The sequence below is a fragment of the Cetorhinus maximus genome, unplaced genomic scaffold, assembly GCF_964194155.1.
Source record: "Cetorhinus maximus unplaced genomic scaffold, sCetMax3.hap1.1 HAP1_SCAFFOLD_853, whole genome shotgun sequence".
NCBI classification, from domain to species: Eukaryota; Metazoa; Chordata; class Chondrichthyes; order Lamniformes; family Cetorhinidae; genus Cetorhinus; species Cetorhinus maximus.
In genome coordinates this window covers 69,751-78,676 of record NW_027596795.1, presented here as the reverse complement: position 1 = coordinate 78,676, position 8,926 = coordinate 69,751, and the positions used below count along the sequence as shown (strand labels likewise).

The 8,926-nt window shown below is 49.6% G+C and overlaps 1 pseudogene; it reads right to left on the bottom strand.

Moving 5' to 3' along the window:
• Positions 1-4,495: 4,495 nt before the first annotated feature.
• Positions 4,496-4,675, bottom strand: LOC144674896 (U2 spliceosomal RNA; annotated as a pseudogene).
• Between the last annotated feature and the right edge of the window lie 4,251 nt (positions 4,676-8,926).

Sequence of the window (8,926 nt, the reverse complement as noted above, 5' to 3'; positions counted from 1 at the left end):
CGGGCAGACCAAAGAGCGTCTTTCACCGAGTAGATGATCCTCCACCTGCTTGTCTCGATGTGCGTCCCTGTCCCTGGGATCAACACGTAGAGCACAGAGACCTGTGTCACAGAACTGCTTGGGATGAACCGCGACAAAAACCACGGCAACTCTCTGCAGACCTTCTTTGCAAACGCACATTCCACAAAGAGGTGAACAACGGTCTCGTCCCCACGACAGCCACCTCGAGGTCAACATGCAGAGAGGCTGAGACTTCAGGAAGGATCTGACGGGGAGGGCATTTCTCACCACCAGCCAAGCTACGTCTTGGTGCTTGTTGGAAAGTTCTGGAGACGAGGCATTCTGCCAAACGACTTTGACAGTCTGCTCGGGGAAACATCGCACAGGGTCCACCATCTCCTTTCCCCGCAGGGCCTATAGGACGTTACGTGCCGACCACTGCCTGATGGACTTGGGGTCAAAGGTGTTTTTCTGCATAAAGTTTTCCACCAGGGACAGGTGGTACGGCACGGTCCAACTACTTGGAGCGTTCCGCGGCAGCGTGGCCACACCCATCCTTCGCTAAACCGGGGACAGGTAGAACCTCAGCACGTAGTGACACCTGGTGTTTGCGTACCGAGGGTCTACGCACAGCTTGATACAGCCGCACACAAAGGTGGCCATCAGTATGAGGGCGATGTTGGGCACGTTTATTCCCCCTTTATCTAGAGGCTTATACAGCGCGTCCCTGCGGACACGATCCATTTTCGACCTCCAGATAAAGCGGAAGATGGCTCGGGTGATCGCCATCGCGCAGCAGTCTGGAATGGGCCAGACCTGCGCCATGTACAGCAACAGCGAGAGTGCCTCACACCTGATGACCAGGTTCTTACCCGCAACGGAGAGGAAGCGTCGCTCCCAGATTCCCAGTTTCCTTTTCACCATAGACACTGGATCCTTCCAGTTTCTAACGCATACCCCGGTCCCTCTGAACCATATCCCCAGCACCTTCAGGCCGTCAGCACTGACGGTGAAGGGGACAAAGGATCGGTCAGCCCAGTTCCCAAAGAACATGGCCTCGCTCTTCCCACGATTTACCTTGGCTCCCGAGTCCAGTTCGAACTGGTCGCAGATGTGGATCAGTCTGCACACCGACAGCGGATCAGAACAGAAGACGGCGACATCGTCCATGTACAGGGAGGCTTTGATCTGAGTGCCTCCACTGCCTGGGATCGTAACTCCTCTAATGCCCGGATCCTTCCTGATGGACTCAGCAAAGAACAGGCGAGAGAGGACAGCCCTGCCTGACTCCAGATTTAATTGGAAAGCTATCTGATTCCCACCCATTGATTGAGACTGCGCTACTGATGTTAGTGTAGAGTAGGATCCAACTGGATCCAATTGCGAATTCCCTCCCCAAACCCCATTTTGAGAGCACATCCACCATGTAGGTGTGCGATATTCTGTCAAAGGCTTTCTCCTAATCCAGGCTGATGAGGCAGGTGTCCACACCCCTGTCCTGCACATAGGCAATCGTATCCCTGAGCAGCGCCAGGCTGTCAGAGATCTTCCTGCCCGGCACAGTGCAGGTCTGGTCAGGGTGTATCACCAATTCCAGAGCGGATTTGACCCGATTGGCGATGACCTTGGACAGAATCTTATAGTCCACATTCAACAGTGAAATGGGTCGCCAATTTCTAATTTCCTCCCTTTCTTCCTTGTGCTTGTAGATGAGGGTGATGATGCCTTTCCTCATGGATTCTGACATACTGCCGGCCAGGAGCATACTCTCGTACACTCCTAGCAGGTCTGGGCCGATCAAGTCCCACAGAGCCGAATACAACTCCGCCGGCAAGCCGTCGCTTCTGGGGAGATTTACTCTTCTCGAAGGACTCAAGGGCCTAAGTCAGTTCGTCAGGAGTTCGCGGTTTGTCCAGCCTCTCCCGTGTACTGTCGCCTGAGACCTCCGTGATAGAGGACAAGGAGGACTGGGAGGCCGTGCTGTCCGTCGGCTTCACGTCATAAAATCCGGCATAAAAGGATTTGCTGATCCTCAAAATGTCGGACTGCGCTGACTTTACTGATCCGTCTTCTTCATTCAGGCTGCTGATCACAGAGCTCTCTCTCTGTTCCTTTTGGAAGAAGAAACGTGAGCACGTCTCATCCTGCTCCACGGAGCGGGCTCTGGAATGGAAGATGTTCTTGGAGGCAAAGGGCTAGGCTTGCTGGCTCTTCACCTCTTGGAGTTCTTCCTTGACATCGACCCCCACCGACTGCAGCCGCAGCAGATTCTGCATGTTTTTCTGGAGTCGGGACATTTCCCTCTCTTCCTTTCTAGCTTTCTGGATGCTTTTGAGGATGAAAAACCTCTTGGTGTTTCCCTTGATCGCTTCCCACCAGTGTGTCAGGGACTCAAAGAGGGGTTTCATGGTTCTCCAACCTTCATAAGCCCTCTTGAGCTCCTCAATGTTCTCTGGGGTCAGCAGTTGCACGAATAGCTTCCATGCCCCCCTGCCCACCCTCAGGTCCTTCTCCAAGTGGCAGTCCGCCAGTAGGAGGCAGTGGTCAGAGAAGAACAACGGCTTGACCTCGGTGGATCTGACTGTGAATGCACGGGACACAAACAGGAAGTCTATCCTGGAACGAATGGACCCGTCTGGCCGCGACCAGGTGTATCTACGCTGCGCTCTGTCTGCAGGGTTGCTGAAGACGTCGTGCAGCTTGGCATCCTTAACTGTTTCCATCAGGGATCTGGACGTAGCGTCCAATCTGCTGCCGGCCCTGCTGGATCGTCCAGCCGCATCGATGATGCAGTTGAAGTCACCGCCCAGAATGACCGGCCTGGAGGTCGCCAGCAGCAGTGGGAGCTGCTGAAAAACCTCCAGCCGCTCAGCTCCTTGTGACGGGCCATACACGTTAATTAACCGGAGTGGAGCGTTCTTGTACATTACGTCTGCTACGAGGAGTCGCCCGCCCACCACCTCCTTCACCTCGGAGACGGTGAAGTTGCCTCCCCGCAGCAGAATACCCAGGCCGGAGGAACGAGAGTCATTTCCGCCCGACCAGATCGATGGCCCATGGGACCACCACCGTGACCATTGCCTGTAGGAGCTGAACTGGATAACCTCACTTATCCACGTTAAACTCCATCTGCCAAATTTTGGCCCATTCACCTAACCTGTCCATATCCATTTGTAAATTTCTCATTTCTTCACTGCAACTTACTTTCCCACCTATTTTGGTGTCATCTGCAAATTTAGCTATGGTACCTTCTACTCCTGAATCCAAGTAAATAGTTGGGGCCCAAGGACCGAACCCTGTGGCACCCCACTAGTTACAGCTTGCCATCCACAAAAGACCCATTTATCCTGACTCTCTGCTTTCTGTTGGTTAGCCAAAGCTCTATCCAAGCAAATATATTACCCTTAGCTGCGTGTGATCTTATCTTGCGTATTAATCTTTTGTGCGGCACCTTATCAAATGCCTTCTGGAAGTCCAGACATACTACATCTACAGGATCGCCATTATCCACTTTGCTTGTCACATCTTCAAAGAACTCTAGCAATTTAGTCAAACACGATTTAGTCTTCATAAAGCCATGCTGACTCTGATGGATTGCATTTTGACTTGCATTTTAGGAGGGTAGTGAAGGCATTGGAGAGAGTGCAGAAGAGGTTTACGAGTTTGGTTCCAGGGGCGAGGAAGTTGAGTTATGAAGTAAGATTGGAGAAGTTGGGACTGTATTCCTTGGGGAAAAGAAGTCTGAGAGGAGACTTGATAGAGGTATTGAAAATCATGAGGTATCTGGAGAGAGTAGATAGGGAGAAACTGCTTGCACCGATGAAAGGATCGAGAAGGAGCGGGCACAGGTTTAAAGTAACTAGCAGAAGAAGCAAAAGTGATAGGAGCAGCGAGTGGTCAGGGTCTGGAATGCACCGCCTGATAGCGTGGCGGAGGCAGGTTCAATTGAAGAGGGAATGAGATGATTATTTGAAAAGAAAGCATGTGCTGGGTTACGTGGAGAAGGCAGGAGAATGGCACGAAGTGAAATGTTCATTGGGAGAGCTGGTGCAGTCACGACGGGCGGAATGGGCTCCTTGTGCAGTGTAAGGATTGTGTGAACGTGGATGTAGACGTTTCCGAGTAGCTGTGTAAAGTGTGTGAGCTTTGAGGTGTGAGTTTTGACTGTTGCTATATCAGCAGCAGCAGCAGCAGCGGGCGGGAGCGGCAGCAGAGAGCTGGTTGAAAATGTTGTGAGGCGAAAGGTGCAGCTGAGAGAGTGTTTGAGAGGTGTATTTGCAAGTGAAAGATGTTTTTGTATGAGTGAGGTAGAGTGTTTGTGAGATGAGAGTGGTGTCTGTGAGCGTTGGGTGAGCGTGCGTGTTTTTTGTGTGTAGATGGTGCGGGTGAGTGAGAAAGAAAGAAAGTTGGGTTTTGAAAGATGTGCATGTTGAAAAGTAAAGAAAGCAGATGTTTGTAAGAAAACTATTTTTAGCATTGAAAATCCCCTGGAAAGGGGTGGTGCACCATTCCCAGAGATACTGCAATACCGGGTCGATGCGTGGAGTGGACGGAGCAAGCCCCTATTCCATCTCCCTGCTGCAAAAATCAATTTAATATATGGTCCCCAGATAAGGGACGTATCAGATATTAAACTGATAAGAACAGATTTTTTTTTTTTTTTTTGTAAAAATATACTTTATTCATAAAATATCTTCAATCACATTCCAAACCATTTCAAAAACAACATTACAAGGGTACAATCCAGGTTAAACTTTTACAAAATGTATCACCAGGTGCATCAGTACAAACAATATTACAATCATTTACAGCCTTTCATTTTGAGCTGTACAGCCCGAGGGGCTCTAAACAGTTCCCAGTCTCTCGGTGCGCTGTGGCAGAAAGGTCTTAGACAGCGACCCTTCCCCATTGCGCCTTTGCGGCAGCTGCCCCAAGCTTTAGTGCGTCCCTCAGCACGTAGTCCTGGACTTTGGATTGTGCCAGTCCGCAACAATCGGTCGGGGACAACTCTTTGCGCTGGAAGACCAACAAGTTTCGGGCAGACCAAAGCGCCTCTTTCACCGAGTTGATGATCCTCCAGCTGCAGTCGATTTTTGTCTCGGTGTGTGTCCCTGGGAACAGCCCGTAGAGCACAGAGTCCTGTGTCACAGAACTGCTCGGGATGAACTTCGACAGCAACCACTGCATCTCTCTCCAGACTTTCTTTGCAAAGGCACAATCCACAAGGAGGTGAACAACGGTCTCTTCCCCACCACAGCCACCTCGAGGGCAACGTGCAGAGGGGGTGAGCCTCCTGGCGTGTAGGAAGGATCTGACGGGGAGGGCCTTTCTCACCACCAGCCAAGCCACGTCTTGGTGTTTGTTGGAAAGTTCTGGCGATGAGGCATTCTGCCAAATGACTTTGACAGTCTGCTCGGGGAACCATCCCACAGGGTCCACCCTCTCCTTTTCCCTCAGGGCCTCTAGGACGTTACGTGCTGACCACTGCCTGATGGACTTGTGGTCAAAGGTGTTTTTCTGCATAAATTTTTCCACCAGGGACAGGTGTTGCTGTACGTGGCGCAGGTCTGGCCCATTCCTCACTCCTGTGCTGTGGCGATCACGCCAGCCATCTTCCGCTTTATCTGGAGGTCAAAAGTGGATCCTGTTTGCAGGGACATGATGTAAGAAAACTCTGGATGAAGGGGGAAAAAACATGCCCAACATCACCCTCATCCTGATGGCCACCTTTGTGTATGGCAGTATCAAGCTGTGTGTAGACCCAAACACCAAGCGTCACTACGTGCTGAGGTTTTACCTGTCCCTGGTGTTGCGAAGGATGGGTCTGGCCACCCTGCCGCGGAACGCTCCAAGTGCCGTATCACCTGCCCCGTGTGGAAAAACTTATGCAGAGAAACACCTTTGTCCGCAAGTCCATCAGGCAGTGGTTAGCACGTATCACCCTAGAGGCCCTGCGGGAAAAGGAGATGGTGGATTCCGGCGGACGGTTCGCCGAACAGACCGTCAGGGTCATTTGGCAGAATGCCTCATCACCAGAACTCTGAAGAGAGTGGCCGTGGTTCTTGTCGAGGTGCATCCCGAGCAGTTCCGTGACACAGGTATGGACTCTGTGCTCCAGGGGCTGTTCCCAGGGACACACGCCGAGACAAACATCAACTACCGCCGGAGGATCCACTCGGTGAAAGACACTCTTTGGCTGTCCGAAACTTGTTGGTCTTCCATTGCAAAGAGTTGGCACATTCCAAGGTCCAGGACTACGTGCTGAGGGACGCACTAAAGTTTGGGGCAAAGGCGTAATGGAGAAAGGTCGCTGTCTACGGTTGCGCTAGATGTGTCGTGTAACTGGCAGGTAATGGAAAATTTCGAGAAACACTCAGTCACAAGGGAGAACACGTGACAGGCATGAGAGACAATCCATGAGTCTTTGTAGCTGAGTTTCCGTGTGAGCAACTAGCTCACAGCGCAGAGGAGTTCTTCGATCGAGGCCTGCTGTATTTTTGTCTTTGCTTTCAGCTTGAGCAGTCAAAGAACAAAGAAGAAAAAAAAGTACAGCACAGGAACAGGCACTTCGGCCCTCCAAGCCTGCGCCGATCGGTCTGTGGAGCTTGCCAGCTGACCAGGTATGCAGCTAAAGTCCTTCCACATCTACAGGGAAGGCAAAGTCAGCAGCGTTTCTCCCAGAGTGTAGAGAGTCCTTGGAACTCTCTTCCTCGAAAGGTGGTGGAAACAGAGTCTTTGAATATTTTCAAGACAGAGCTGGATAGATTAACAAGGCGGGGTTGGAAGGTTATCGCTGGTAGGCAGGAATGTGGGGTTGAGGTTACAATCGGATCAGCCATGACCTTCTGAGTAGTGGAGCAGGCTCTTGGGGCCCAGTGGCCTACTCCTGCTCCTAAGTTGTATGTTCATACATGTAGGGGCATTACTTTTTACTGATTCCAGTGCTTCTCCTGCACTGAACCTGGAGAGTACTACGTCAGCTGCTGTTGAGTTGTTTCCTGATGCCCTGCTTTCTTTTGTACGAGCTGTCTAGCATCCTCGTTTATGGGCTTCCTTTGCTTGGCGTTGGGCCTTCTTTTGGGCTGACTGTTGGTCTATTTCCTTTACGGGATGTCAGCATGACATCACCAGAAGGGAAATGTGTCATGTTATGAAGTCACAGTAAATAAGTCCAATGCATTATATCATTATAATAACACAAGATGATGATCAGCAGTGAGAAGGCAGGTGGCAGCAAGGATAAGTACAGGTACGACACAGCGAACAGCCTTAGATCCTGTTAAAATGTTGAAAATGTTTCTCCCCTTCTCGAAGATTATTTCCTTCAAAATTTTAGAAATCTTTCAGCTTCAACCAGAAGTCACACACAAGCCAAACAACAAAACCACCTGCGTGCACAGCACAGCACACCATCTGCCAGCCTGCAATGATGTCGGCTCTCTTTTAATCACCTTTTCCCCTCCAATCAGTCCTATTCAGCAGGCAAGCAAAGGAGCGCAGAAAATACATCTGCACGGCTGTTTCTAACTTCTAGAAAGGGAACAGCCTTATCCTAGGAAAGTGAAAAATATCTATACTGTCACAAAGTGATGAACTTGAACTGCAAAACACCACGCTTACCTGAGCTTGTGTCACAGTTTTTGCTGTCTATCTCAGCCAGTATTCTCAGTCGTCCATCCTGGCTTCTTGCTCTCTCTGCAGCTTTCAGATGCCTCCCCTTGGCCGGCCTCAGTGCTCAGTGGTAGATCAGCGCTCGGTATTATTTCTGTCCTCAGTGGTAACTGCTAGGGGAGAAAGGCTTGACTTTTTCAATCACCTTTTACCTCAGTAAAATCCAAGTAGAACCTAAAGTGGCAATGCTTCTCCCTCTCAGCACCCAACATGTCTTGCCTTTTCTTCAGGTTGGATTTGAGGAAGCACTACAGTTGCTGCCTGGCTGCCATTTCAAGTACAGAGACAAGGGGCAGCCCCATGACCCCTCCCCCGACTCCTGCACAATATGCAAATGTAGCACATTGTCTGAGTGCAATTTGGGAGCTGAAGACGGTTTCACAGTGGGATACAAGATATGAGGAGAGGTTTCCTCACAGACACACCGCCACATAAGCCCCTTTAAATTTGCGCGGCTGTGCAAAAAGTTTAATGGGCCCGCACACTTAAACAAATCGGTCACGCACTGTAATGACTCGCCTCATTCAGTTCAACAGAAATTAGGATCATGTTTTTAACCTGTGCCCTAGTTTTAAAATATTTTGTGTTCCATATTTACTTTCTCAATTTGTTATTAATTTACTTTACATTGCTTTATATTCTATTTTGTCTTGGACATGCATCACGGTTCGTTCAATCTCACTGGTTAAGAAAATTAAAATATTTAGTTTGATCAGGGTCTTACACTTGTCAAGAGGAGCCCTTTCAAATACTGGCCTGCTTTTGGAGGCCTGAAGTCACTGGAGCTGCACAAGTCAAGACGACTGAAGGCCTGATTCGCTGTGTAATATACGATGCAGCATCTTGTTGCACTAGCAGGCAGGAAGGAGTTTTCTGCAATGCAGTTTAAAGGCTTGATACACTAAGTACACGTTCATTTCAGGTTTGTCATTTCAGGACGCTGCGTGTTTTTTTGCTCTGTTTTCTGACTCTGAAATTCTAATTCAGACTGTGGAGAAGAGCTGTTGTTGCTGCTGTTGGTTTTCTTTGTAACTGTTGTCGTTTTTTTGTGGAAAAATATACCTTATCCATAAAATATCTGAAAGAACGTTACAAAACATTTCAAAATGGCCATCGCAAAAAGTGCAATCATATTCCAGTTTTTCAAATAGATCATGTCGCACCCTGCGACGCTTCAATACGATCAATGAACATTACAGACATTTCAACATGCTGATTACAGGCAGTCAGACAGTGCAATAGTATTCAAGTTATC